Source organism: Callorhinus ursinus, unplaced genomic scaffold (assembly GCF_003265705.2).
Source record: "Callorhinus ursinus isolate GAN/ISIS: 27379988/994484 unplaced genomic scaffold, GSC_fseal_2.0 scaffold41, whole genome shotgun sequence".
NCBI classification, from domain to species: Eukaryota; Metazoa; Chordata; class Mammalia; order Carnivora; family Otariidae; genus Callorhinus; species Callorhinus ursinus.
This window is the reverse complement of record NW_027397103.1, coordinates 8,533,353-8,546,544: the sequence shown is the minus strand read 5'-3', so window position 1 is coordinate 8,546,544 and position 13,192 is coordinate 8,533,353. Positions and strand designations below refer to the sequence as shown.

Genomic DNA, 13,192 nt, shown 5'->3' with positions numbered 1-13,192 from the left:
TGGTGAATAATCCTTTTAATGTACTGTTGGATCCTATTGGCTAGTATTTTGGTGAGAATTTTTGCATCCATATTCATCAAGGATATTGGTCTGTAATTCTCCTTTTTGATGGGGTCTTTGTCTGGTTTGGGGATCAAGGTAATGGTGGCCTCATAAAACGAGTTTGGAAGTTTTCCTTCCATTTCTATTTTTTGGAACGGTTTCAGAAGAATAGGTATTAATTCTTCTTTAAATGTTTGGTAGAATTCCCCTGGGAAGCCATCTGGCCCTGGGCTTTTGTTTGTTGGGAGATTTTTGATGACTGCTTCAATTTCCTTAGTGGTTATAGGTCTGTTCAGGTTTTCTATTTCTTCCTGGTTCAGTTTTGGTAGTTGATACATCTCTAGGAATGCATCCATTTCTTCCAGGTTATCTAATTTGCAGGCATATAGTTGCTCATAATAGGTTCTTATAATTGTTTGTATTTCTTTGGTGTTGGTTGTAATCTCTCCTCTTTCATTCATGATTTTGTTGATTTGGGTCATTTCTCTTATCTTTTTGATAAGTCTGGCCAGGGGTTTATCAATCTTGTTAATTCTTTCAAAGAACCAGCTCCTAGTTTCGTTGATCTGTTCTACTGTTCCTTTAGTTTCTATTTCATTGATTTCTGCTCTCATCTTTATTATTTCTCTTTTCCTGCTGGGTTTAGGCTTTATTTGCTGTTCTTTCTCCAGCTCCTTTAGGTGTAGGGTTAGGTTGTGTATTTGAGACCTTTCTTGTTTCTTGAGAAAGGCTTGTATTGCTATATACTTTCCTCTTAGGACTGCCTTTGCTGTATCCCAAAGATTTTGAACAGTTGTGTTTTCATTTTCATTGGTTTCCATGAATTTTTTTAATTCTTCTTTAATTTCCTGGTTGACCCATTCATTCTTTAGTAGGATGCTCTTTAGCCTCCATGTATTTGAGTTCTTTCTGACTTTCCTCTTGTGATTGAGTTCTAGTTTCAAAGCATTGTGGTCTGAAAATATGCAGGGAATAATCCCAATGTTTTGGTATCGGTTGAGACCTGATTTGTGACCTAGGCTGTGATCTATTTGGAGAATGTTCCATGGACCCTAGAGAAGAATGTGTGTTCCGTTGCTTTGGGATGGAATGTTCTGAGTATGTCTGTGAAGTCCATTTGGTCCAGTGTGTCATTTAAAGTGTTTATTTCCTTGTTGATCTTTTGCTTAGATGATCTGTCCATTTCAGTGAGGGGGGTATTAAAGTCCCCCACTATTATTGTATTGTTGTCAATGTGTTTCTTTGCTTTTGTTATTAATTCCTTATGTAATTGGCTGCTCCCATATTAGGGGCATAGATATTTACAATTGTCAGATCTTCTTGTTGGATAGACCCTTTAAGTAGGATATAGTGTCCTTCCTCATCTCTTATTACAGTCTTTGGTTTAAAATCTAATTTGTCTGTATAAGGATTGCCACCCCAGCTTTCTTTTGGTGTCCATTAGCATGGTAAATGGTTTTCCACCCCCTCACTTTCAATCTGGGGATGTCTTTGGGTCTAAAATGAGTCTCTTGCAAACAGCATATCGATGGGTCTTGTTTTTTAATCCAATCTGATGGCCTGTGTCTTTTGATTGGGGCATTTAGCCCATTTACATTCAGGGTAGCTATTGAAAGATATGAATTTAGTGCCATTGTATTGCCTGTAAGGTGACTGTTACTGTATATTGTCTGTGTTCCTTTCTGGTCTATGCTGCTTTTAGGCTCTCTCTTTGCTTAGAGGACCCCTTTCAATATTTCTTGTAAGGCTGGTTTTGTGTTTGCAAATTCCTTTAGCTTTTTTTTGTCCTGGAAGCTTTTTATCTCTCCTTCTATTTTCAGTGACAGCCTAGCTGGATATAGTATTCTTGGCTGCATATTTTTCTCATTTAGTGCTCTGAATATATCATGCCAGTCCTTTTTGGCCTGGCTGGGCTCTGTGGATAGGTCTGTTGCCAATCTAATGTTTCTACCATTGTAGGTTACATATCTCTTCTCCCGAGCTGCTTTCAGGGTTTTCTCTTTGTCTCTGAGACTCGTAAGTTTTACTATTAGATGTTGGGGTGTTGACCTATTTTTGTTGATTTTGAGAGGGGTTCTCTGTGCCTGCTGGATTTTGATGCCTGTTTCCTTCCCCACATTAGGGAAGTTCTCTGTTATAATTTGCTCCAATATACCTTCTGCCCCTCTCTCTCTTTCTTCTTCTTCCGGGATCCCAATTATTCTAAAGTTGTTTTGTCTTATGGTATCACTTATCTCTCGAATTCTGCCCTCGCGATCCAGTAGTTGTTTATCTCTCTTTTTCTCAGCTTCTTTATTTTCCATCATTTGGTCTTCTATATCGCTGATTCTCTCTTCTGCCTCATTTATCCTAGCAGTTAGTGCCCCCATTTTTGATTGCACCTCATTGATAGCCTTTTTGATTTTGACTTGGTTAGATTTTAGTTCTTTTATTTCTCCAGAAAGGGTTTTTTCTTCCATGCTTTTTTCAAGCCCAGCTAGTATCTTTAAAATCATGATTCTGAACTCTAGGTCCGACATCGCACTAATGTCCATATCGAGTAGGTCCCTGGCAGATGGTACTACCTCTTTTTCTTTTTGCTGAGGTGATTTTTTTCGTCTTGTCATTTTGTCCAGAGGAGAATAGATGAATGAGAGAACAAAATGCTAACAGGGTAACAACGTCCCCAGAAAATATATTTCTAAACAAATCAGAAAAGACCTGAAACCAGGGGAAAAGAAAGGGAAAGAAAGAGAAAAAAAAAAAAAGAAAAAGATAAAAACAAAAACAGAACAAAACAAAACAAAAAAACAGAATATGATCAAACGTGATCAGGCTGGTGCATAGATCAGCGCCACACACTAGATTTTGGGTTCAACAAGGATGCTTTTATTGTGACAAAAATCCCATCCAACTGGCGTAAGTAATAAGGAAGATTTATTATCTCAAGTCACAGTGATTCCAGGATTAATTCAGTACCTTGATAACTCACCAAGGACCAATGTTCTTCTTTTATTTCTCCTCTTCCACCTTAATGTCCACAGCCCTAAGTCATAAGATGGCTCTCCTGGTTCTGGATGTCATTGTCAGGTGCAGTTTAATGTCCAGTCTTGAAATAAATTCCATTTTCTTTTGTATGTCTCTTTTTAAGAGCAAAAATACCTCTTTCTGAAGACCTCAGCCGACTTAGTCACAGTTCATCGGCTAAAACCACCTCACATGCCTAAGCCAGTCCAAGGGAATGGAACCAGAATAATGACCATGGGAGAGGGTCACCCTTACCCAAGAATCTTGTGGCAGATTGCGTTATCCAAGTGTCACAATAGTATCTTCCATGTCATCTCATATGCTTTCTTATAATGTGATCGATACTCTTTCCATTAAGTGGCGGTGTTCGTGTCCTCTTCCCTTGAGTCTGAGCAAGCTTCTGACTATGGTGGTGTGAAACCATGTGACTTCTGAAGCTAGGTTATAAAAACCCAATGGAACTGCCATCTTGTTTTCTTGGGTTGCTTGCTCTTGAACTCAGCCGCCATGCTGTGAGGAGCCCAAATAGCTTATGGCGAGTCCCATGTGGAGGAACCAAGGCTCCTAGCCCACAGTCATGGCTGAGTTCTACCCAACAGCCAATACCATCTTGCCAGCCATGTGAGTGAGCCATCTTGAAAGTGGATCTCCTAGCTCTGGTCAAGCTCTCCACATTGTACAGAACAGGAATGAGCTATCCTCACTGAGATCTGTCCAAGCTGCAGATTTCTGAGCAAAATAAATGGTTGTTGTCATTTTACTTATTTTATTTTATTTTATATTATTTTATTGGTTGTTGTCATTTTAAACCACTAAGTTTTGGAGTGGTTTATTACACAGCAAAAGATAACCATAACAGGTAGGCAGAGCCCTGGACAAAACTGGAGTTTTGATGGAAAGGAGGAAGGGAGAAAAGTGTGTTGGGAAGGCAAGCACTTGCATTTGCTACACAGTTAAAGAGGTTGATGTTTGTAACAATAGACTAGAATTTAGTAAGTTACATTTCTAGCACTGGTGGATAAGTTCTCTTCTGCATGTCCAAGAGACCATGGCTTGCAGCAAAGGGAGGCAGTTCTGGCCTTACTTTTATGAAAGTATTCAAATTCAGACTTTTGATGGTCTTTCTAAATTAGGTTAATATGCAGTCATATGTATGGCCACAAACCGCCAATTTATTAAGTGTCAACATTTAAACTATACCACAATTTCTGTTTCTCTGTTTTGGCCTTTCTTCATTTATCAGTGTACCAAGAGCATTAAAATATAAAAATGGTTTGGATTTCTCTCAGTTGCCAAGAGTTTTTGCTGATTGATACGCTTTCCTTTTGATCCACTCTTGCTTGTTAAGACATGGAATTTCTGGACCATCCTGGATCTTTGTTCAATTGACAGCTAACTCTAGCTAACTCTAGTCCATTGCTAGAGCAGCTCTGAAACTAACCAGAACACCAGCCTCTAGTGAGTGCTTCTCACAGAACTGTCTGCAGACCAGCAGTGTTAGATGTGGCTCAGACTCTGGACTCTACCCAGATTGTCTGAATTTCCAGATCAGTCCTCAGTGGTAAGGCTTGGGAATCTGCATTTTAACAAGCATCCCTGTGATTCTCAAGCCCAAGAAAGTTGGATAACAACTGACCAATTTCCCAACATGGACTTCAAGGTGCTGTGTCGAAAAGAGTTCTGAGGTCAAGTTTTGGAAACACTGCATTGTTTCGGATCCCTCTTGTGGCTTCACAATGTAAATCTGCCTATTAAAGGCTCTGAGAAGTCCTGTGAGTAAGGAGTATGTTGGTCTTTGTCAACCCAGTGTTTCCCAAACACATTTGTGCATGTGACTTTTTTTTTTTATGTCATATCTATTAACATTCTGGAAATTAAAACATGATACCTGCTTCAGTAAATGCTGGCATATCCCAACAGCTGCAATCCTGGGGCTAATTTACATTCACCGGGAATATGTGTTCTGTTCAAGAAAGATTTCTGAGGAAATAATTTTATCTTAAAAGTTTGTTGTTGTAATGACAGTGTGAATAGAGAAAGAGTCACAGGCACTGTGACTGGACAGATGCAGGTCCAAACCCTAAGCTGCCCCTTCTTAGCTATGAATTCTCAAATAATGTCCTTGGGCTCCTTGAGCCTCGGTTACCTCACCTGTAAAATGGGGAGAAAAAATATCTATGTGGCCAAGTTTTTATGGGTATTAAATGTGAACCCTTCCCCTCGGGGGCACACAGTAGGAACCCAGCAAAGGCTAGATTCCTTCCCCATGTAAGAATAAGCTTCAAGTATCTGGAAAATTCATTTATTTGGAATATTTAATGATTAGAGTGGCTAAACGAGGCATAATTCACTGCCAAGGGGTGCAAACACTTTGAAAGGAGATGGAAAGGAGAAAGGTTAGCCAGTTGTTGAAGGGCAGACAGTTTTAAAAAATTGTGATAAAACCCACATAAAATTGACCATTTCAACCATCTTTCAGTGTACGGTTCCCAGCAGGACTGAAGCTCTGCACCCGTTAAACATCAACTGCACACCCACCCTCACCCTCAGTTACCTGTCATTTCTTGTCGAGGCTCCCACACTGTGATGTCATCATTCATGCGGGGCTTCCGCTCTGGACACAGGGCGCTCTGTGAGGACAGAGTTGTGCTCTGTCTTGGGCACTACATGTCCCTAGTGCTCAGCATGACGTCGGGCACACAGTAGGTGCTCAGCAAATGCCTGCTTAAGGGATGAATGAATGTATGAGCAGGAGAGGGAGGGGCTGGGAACTCAGACAGTTCTCCCACAAGCCTAGCTGAGACGTCTAGCCGAGAAGAATAAAAAAGCCAGACTGTCACCGAAGTGATAGGAAGGGCATGGAGCCGGGGATGGCCAAGACTTGTGGTAATGTCAGCGGCTGGATTTCACGTGCTTTGTGCCTGGACAGAATGTCTTGCGGGGAATGAGGAGGGAGGCTCTGAAGGAGGTATGAATTCCTCTGCCGCCCCCTACCCCCAACCTGACTCATGAGATATTTCAACAGGTGCAGCGAGCCAGCACACCCGGGGACCTGAGCAGGGTTTCCAAACTAAATGTATTTTTTATTTGATGCTTTGGAGTTGGAAGGATCCAAAACACAATTACTTATTATTTCCCCTGAAAATCAGAGAGGAACACATGAGTTAAGCATGTGGGGCTACTGAGCATAGTGACCGAGGGCCCCCAACTCTGGAGCCAGACAAAATGGGGTGAAATCAGGTAGTTTACCAACTGTGTGCCTTTGCCAGTCATCTCCCTGAGTCTTTGTTTCCTCATCTTTAAAATGGGCATAATTATCCTACCTCAGAGAGTAGGTGCGAGGTCACTAAGATAATCATTCTCATGGCGCCTGTGTATATTTAGTGCTCAATTGTCACTAGCAATGACAATAATAAAGCCATTGATTGTCCTTGCTGGATGCCAAACAACTGCCTGACTTAATTCCCATGACACTCCTATGGGTAGGTATTATTCTCACCTCATTTGACCGATGAAGAAACTCAAGCACACACAGAGAGGTTAAGCAAGTGGCTCAAAGTCACACAGCAAGGTGTGGAGCAGGACTGGAACCCAGGAGGTCTGGTTCCAAAGCTTGATACAGAGAAGGGGAGGAGCCATTTGCTTTTTATTTTTTTTTAATTTAAGAAAAATTTTGAATGCAGATGGGAAATTTCATGAGGGCAAGAACCATGTCTATTTTATCCTCTGAGGTATATCTAGTATCTAGGACAGACGTCAACAGACTATGGCCTGTGGTCCAGGTTTGTAAATAAAGTTTTATTAGAACACAGGCACGCTCATCATATATGTCCACAGCTGCTTTCTCTCTACAATGGCGGAGTTGAGTAGTAGTGACATGGACGGTATATCCTGCAAGGCCTAAAATATATACCATCTGGTCCTTTCCACAAGTTTGCTCCCCTGCTCTAGGATGAGCCCTGGGTGACTATGCACATAGCTGACTCTCAAGAAATATTTGTGCGTTGGGTGAATTAAAATGTTAAAAATGCAGATCCCAGAAGCCTGATTTCTCCTTTAAGGAGGTCTCGTTAATCCTATCACTAATCATCAGCAGTAGACTTTTCCTGAGCCTTTCTCCACAGGTTACTCTATTAGCCCCTCCATGACCTCATGCCTCTAGAGAATCCCCAGAGGGAGGCATGAGCAGCTCCATTATTCTGGGAAAGAAATGGTGAGGCTGATAGATGACTTGCTCAAGGTCCTGCAGCTGATAAACAGTGGCAGAGCTGGGACTTGAAATCTGGACTGGTCTCTGACCTTGACGCTGGGAGTGGAAGCAGATGTGTCCCGCTCTGGGGGCCCAACTGCCTCAAAGGACCCAAGACAAAGTAAATTTGAGCTGGGGGCCCAACTGCCTCAAAGGACCCAAGACAAAGTAAGTTTCAGCTGTGTCATCCACCCTGCCAAGGTTGCTTGTTAATGTCTGAGATGGATTTCTGTTTGCTGTTTCTGGCAGCAGCGCCGCTGAAATATGGCCCAGTTATGATGTCTTGTGGATAAAGCATGTGTAATTGAGGAGCTTGGGTTTGAAATTTTGTCAGCGTGACGATCCAGCTACTCCCTTTTACTTCATTACTGTATTAGTTTACAAATGCTGCTCACAAGATGTAGTAGCTTAAAACAACTGCATATTTATTCTCTTAACAGTTCTGGAGATCGGAAGTTTGAAATGAGTCTTACTGAAGACTAAAATCAAGGGCTAAGATCCAGGTGTCAGCAGGGCTGGTTCCTTCTGCAGGTTCCATGGGAGAATCCATCACTTGCCTCTCCCAGGCACTAGAGACTGCTCGTGGCCCCTCCCTCCATCTCTAAAGCCAGCAGTATAGCATCTTCTCTCTCTCTCTCTCCGACCTCCTGCTTCCCTTTTGTAAGGGCCTTTGTAATTACATTGGGTTCATCTAGAAAATCCAGGTAGATTTTCTTCCCATCCCAAGATCCTGACCGTAATCACATCTGCAAAGTCCTTTTGCCATGTAAGGTAACATCTCCCTAGGTTTCACGGATTAGGGCATAGAAATCTTTGGGCAGGGGAGGGGAGGAGACACTGTTCACCCTTCCACGATCACCCAGAATCCTTTGATAGCCTGTGGCATGAATCATGTTTCCATCTGAGAATCAGTGCCTGTTCAGCTGTTAGGTGAGAATGTTGGGGGTGAGTGTCTTTGAAGGATGACAAGGAGGGGGAGCAGGAATAGGGTTCGACGGGGGTCTGAGAGCTGTGGAAAAGGAGGGACAGGAAGGAGGGCTGGGTGGGAAGAGCCTGAGACCCCAGTGCAGCCGGGAGGTCTTGGCCAGGCTTGGTGGAGAGCCCCAGAGGGAGGATTGCCCTTCAAGGAAGCCTGTGTCTGGTACGAGTGGTCAGCTGTGCCACCCATGCCATGCTCAGTCACTGGGTGGGAGCAACCCGGGGAAAGTGGGTCTTTGGGGTCTCTGGAAGGTGTAGCAGCGGGAGGCTGGCAGCCAGTCACAGACCTCGAAGCTGGCAGACCTGAGCTGCGCCCTCCCTGGCCATCATGCTGGCGGTATCCAACAGGTTTGGGGAGCTTCCCTCTTCTCTACCTTAAAATCATCAAGTGTGTGGTGAGGTCTGACAGCTTGAATTGTCCTTGTCCTGCAGGAGAAACAACACTCCCTGGGGAGTTGGAGTCAAGGGAACTGGCTGCCCCTCTAGGGGCGAGGGACTTTGGAAAGGTGGTGTCCCCTCGGAGCCTCCGTTTTCTTATCTCTGATATTCATTCCACTTCTGATCTTTGTTGTTGGCTGATTGCCTGCCAGATGCCCCCTGAGGGGCCTGGGACTCAGCAGTGAACAAGACAGACGCAGTCTCCGTCCTCCTGTTGCTGGTGGCTGGCGACCATTAGCAGCTGGCAGGGCGGTCCTGATCGTAAATGTGGACATCACTTTGTACACGGGCGCTTCGCTCACGCTGCAGGGAACACATCCCATAATTTGGGGAACTGCTAATTCTTTTATGCCACAGTGTGCTCTGAAGTGTGGATTTAGCAGGACATGAGCTTTGGTTCTTCCTGAGCCCAGAATATGCCAAGAATCAAGGAACCTGGGTGTATTACATTTTGTACAAAACAATCTTTTTTTTTTTTTTTCTGGTTCAAAGACCCAAACTTTATGCTTAATGAATGGAAGTTATGCTTCCCTTGGGCTGTTTTTTCTGAGGCAATCTCTTTAAAATCTGTTCCATTTCATCAATACTCTAAGTTAACTCCACCTCAAGAATGTAGGTTCTGGGGCCAGACTGTCTATATCTGAGCCTCTGCTCTGCCACTTACTGGCCCTATGACCTTGAGCAAGTAGCTTAGAATTTGTGTCTCAGTTTTGTAATCTGTGAAATGGGGATAATAAAGGTGCCTACCTCATAGGATTGCTACTTTTGTCCACTTTTTATTGCACATCTACTCTGTGATAGGTGTGTTATTCTCAGTGCTGGAGATAGCAGTGAATAAAACCAGACAGATGTTCTAATGGGTGGGGGTTGACTTACAGGCAGTAATCAAGTAAACTACATAATATAAACAGATGGGATAAGTTCCATGCGGAAAAATAAACCAGAGTAATGGGGCTAGAGAGGAAGAGCGTCTACTGTGCTAGGTCAGGTGGTAGGTGACATTTGAGCAGAGACCTGGAGAAAGTGAGCCACGTGGATGTACATCTTGGGGAAGAGCATTCCAGGCAGAAGGAACTATAAGTGCAAAGTCCCTGTGGCAGCAAATAGTTTGGAGAACAGCAGGGAGGGTAGTGCAGCTGTAACAGAGTGAGTGAGCAAAGGTTTAAGTGGGTTAATAAAAGTCAAGTGCATAGAGCGGTGCCTGGCACGATAGCAAATGCTTCATATATGTGACTTGTCATATTACGGCTATCAGTCTTCAGAATATAAGACTCATTTTTGGGGGGGAATGTGAGGCTATACATTTCTGCAATATTATACAACATATTAAAAAATTTGGTTTTTTTATGTTGAAAGGAATATGTCTATGATCATTGTAGGCAATTTGGAAAATCCAGATGGAGACAACCACCATTAATGTCTAGTGTATTTCCCGCTGGTGTTTTTATGTGCTTAGTTTTTAATCCATTACAACTGCAATCACTACAGTGTATGTGTGCAATTCTCTTTGCTATTTTTTTACTTCACTCGATGACATAAATATTTCTTGTAATATAAATGTATCATAAGAACAATTTGTTACGGCTGAATAATGCTCTGCTGAGTACAACATGCTAACCTATTTCTCAGTTAATGGATATTTAGGTTGGTTTTCATTTTTCTCTATATGCATAATGTGCACAATATTTTTCCCCCCTTATACTTAAGGTTGTTTTCTTAGTTGACATTCTCAAATATGAAATTCCTGATTCAAAATTCGAGGTGGTTGGTTGTTCACTCATAGGAATTTAAAACCAATGATGTTTATTTGGGTGGTTCTTTAATGTGGAGTATACCAGATCTCTTGGTAGCCTTCAGATAATGCTACGTTCCATTTTATTCCCTTTAGAGTTGGAAAAGTTCGTGTCCATTCATCTCTGAGAGTAATGAGATTTGCTACTTGGTGCTCCTGGCATTTTCCATTTTAAATTATTTAAAAAACTGTTTCCATCCACTGCCTTGGTAAGACTTTCTGACTCGTGGTAATACTGGCTCTAAGGTGAAGCAGGCTGTCGGAGTGATGGGGTGAAAAAGCGGATCTACTAACCAGTTCTGTGACCTGAGGCGGCCACACCTTCTCTGTGGGCCTCAGTTTCCACATGTGTAATAAAGACTGCATCCTCTGAAACAGGTTCTTATAGCAACTGGGCACCTGCTCTTTGAGCAAATTTTCATTGGATTATAAGATCCATGAGGTCAGATATCTTATCTGCATTCCATGAATGAAAGATCATGAAGGTTTAGAATTTTCTAGAAATCTTCCTTTTTTTGTTGAACTAAGATTTTCTTATCACCTTTCATTTTTAAAAATACAAATGGGTTCATTTTATAAATACCATTTGACTTTTTTAAAAACTTAATTATATCTTGGTATTTGTGCATGGTAGTGCTATGGATTCACCTTGCTTTTGCTACCAGAGACAATAGAATACATGAACCTTCGTTTTTTTTATTGTAACAAGATATTCATAATGTAAAATTTACCATTTTAAACATTTTTAAGTGTACAGTTGAGTGATGTTAAATATCTTCACAGTGTTATGCAGCCATCACTACTATTCACTTTCAGGACTTTCCCATCATCCCAAACAGAAACCCTGTCCCCAGTAAACCATAACTCCTCATTCTCCTCTTCCCTGAGCTTCTGGGAACCAATATTCTACTTTCTGCCTCTATGAACCTGACTGTTCTAGGTACTTCATATAAGTGGACTCATACAATATTTGTCCTTTTGTGTCTGGTTTATTTTACTTAGCATAATGTTTTTTTGTTTTAAAGATTTTATTTGTTTATTTGAGACACAGAGAGACAGCGAGAGAGGGAACACAAGCAGGGGGAGTGGGGGAGGGAGAAGCAGGCTTCCCACTGAGCAGGGAGCCCGATCCCAGGAGCCTGGGATCATGACCTGAGCCGAAGGCAGACGCTTAACGACTGAGCCACCCAGGCGCCCTAGCATAATGTTTTTTGAGGTTCATCCATGTTGTAGCATATATCAGAATTTTATTCCTCTTTAAAGGCTGAAATAATATTCCCTTGTATGGGTAGACCCCATTTTGTTGATCCATCCATCTGTCAGTGGACACTTGGGTTGTTTCCACCATTTGGCTATTGTGAATAATGCTGCCATTAACATGGGTGAGCAAATATCTCTTTGGGTTCCTGCTTTCAGTTCTTTTGGGTACATACTGGGAAGTAGAATTTCTGGATCATGTGGTAATTCTTTCTGATGAAGAACCAAACCAGAACCTTCATTTTACCAGTCACTCCCTGTGTTTGTGTCCATAAGTACAAGGTTAGAGTGGGTGGGTGTGTAGGTGGGCTGGTGAGGAACCCGAGAGAGGACACGAACCTCTGGCCTTGGAGAACCTCCACCACCTGGCGTGATTTCCATTCACATTTGTTCTCCTTCTTTCTGTCTTCTGCCTCATTCAAAGACCCATTCATTCCTTCATTCATTCATGTTTCATCACACAAAGTATTGATTACTTTTGCCATATTTCAGGCATAGTTTTAGGTCCTGGGATATTTGGGGGAAAATAAGCAGCCAACACCTTTGTCCTTAAGGAGCTAATATTATGATAATTATCAGCAGTAAAACAAATAAAGTGAATAAATAATACAGAAGTTTTAGAAGGTGAAGATTGTTACGGAAAAATGAAATGTGGGACAGGCAGTGCTTGGACAAGTGTGTTGCAGTTTTAAATTGGGGGGTCAAATGCCTTGAAGGTGGCTTTCGAGCCAAGACCTGAAGGAGGAGGGGGAGCTGGTTGTGTGGATAAAGGGACTTAGCCATTTCGGGCAGAGGGAATAGTCAGTACAGACGCCCTGACATAGGAGCCTTCCTGGTGTCTCTGGGAACAGCATGGCTGGGGCAAAGGGAGGAGGAGGAAGAAGCTGGTGGGATCATGGGGGCAGACGTCGTAGGGCCTCGTAGACCCTTGTAAAGTCACTGACTTCCTGTCTGAGCTGAAGTAGCACATCTCTGGAAATTTTTTTTTTTAAGATTTTATTTATTTCCAGAGAGAGAGTGAGAGAGACAGCGCAAGAGCACAAGCAGGGGGAGCGGCAGGCAGAGGGAGAAGCAGACTCCCCACTGAGCAAGGAGCCCGATGTGGGACTCAATCCCAGGATGCTGCGATCATGACCTGAGCCGGAGGCAGACGCTCAACCGACTGAGCCACCCAGGCATTCCTGGAAATTTTTGACCAGAGAAGGAATGGGATCTGATGTTCTTTTCTTTTTTTTTTTTTAAAGTGGGATTATACCACCTGTGGGTTGAGAGTAGACTGCAAGGCTTACCTGCGTAAAGTCAGGGAGATTGGGTAAGAGGCAGTTACAAGGATCCAGGTACAAGAAGACCAGAGTGTGCTCCTGGGTGTTAGCCCTGGAGGTGATGAGAAGCGTTAGGATTCTGGATATGTGCTGGTGGCTGAGCCAATA

At 42.7% G+C, this 13,192-nt stretch overlaps 1 protein-coding gene across 6 annotated transcripts in view; it reads left to right on the top strand.

Annotated features, from left to right (window-relative positions):
• Positions 1-13,192, top strand: part of RPH3A (rabphilin 3A) — a 274,212-nt gene that overhangs the window by 48,434 nt on the left and 212,586 nt on the right. The gene's annotated exons all lie outside the window — the stretch shown is intronic.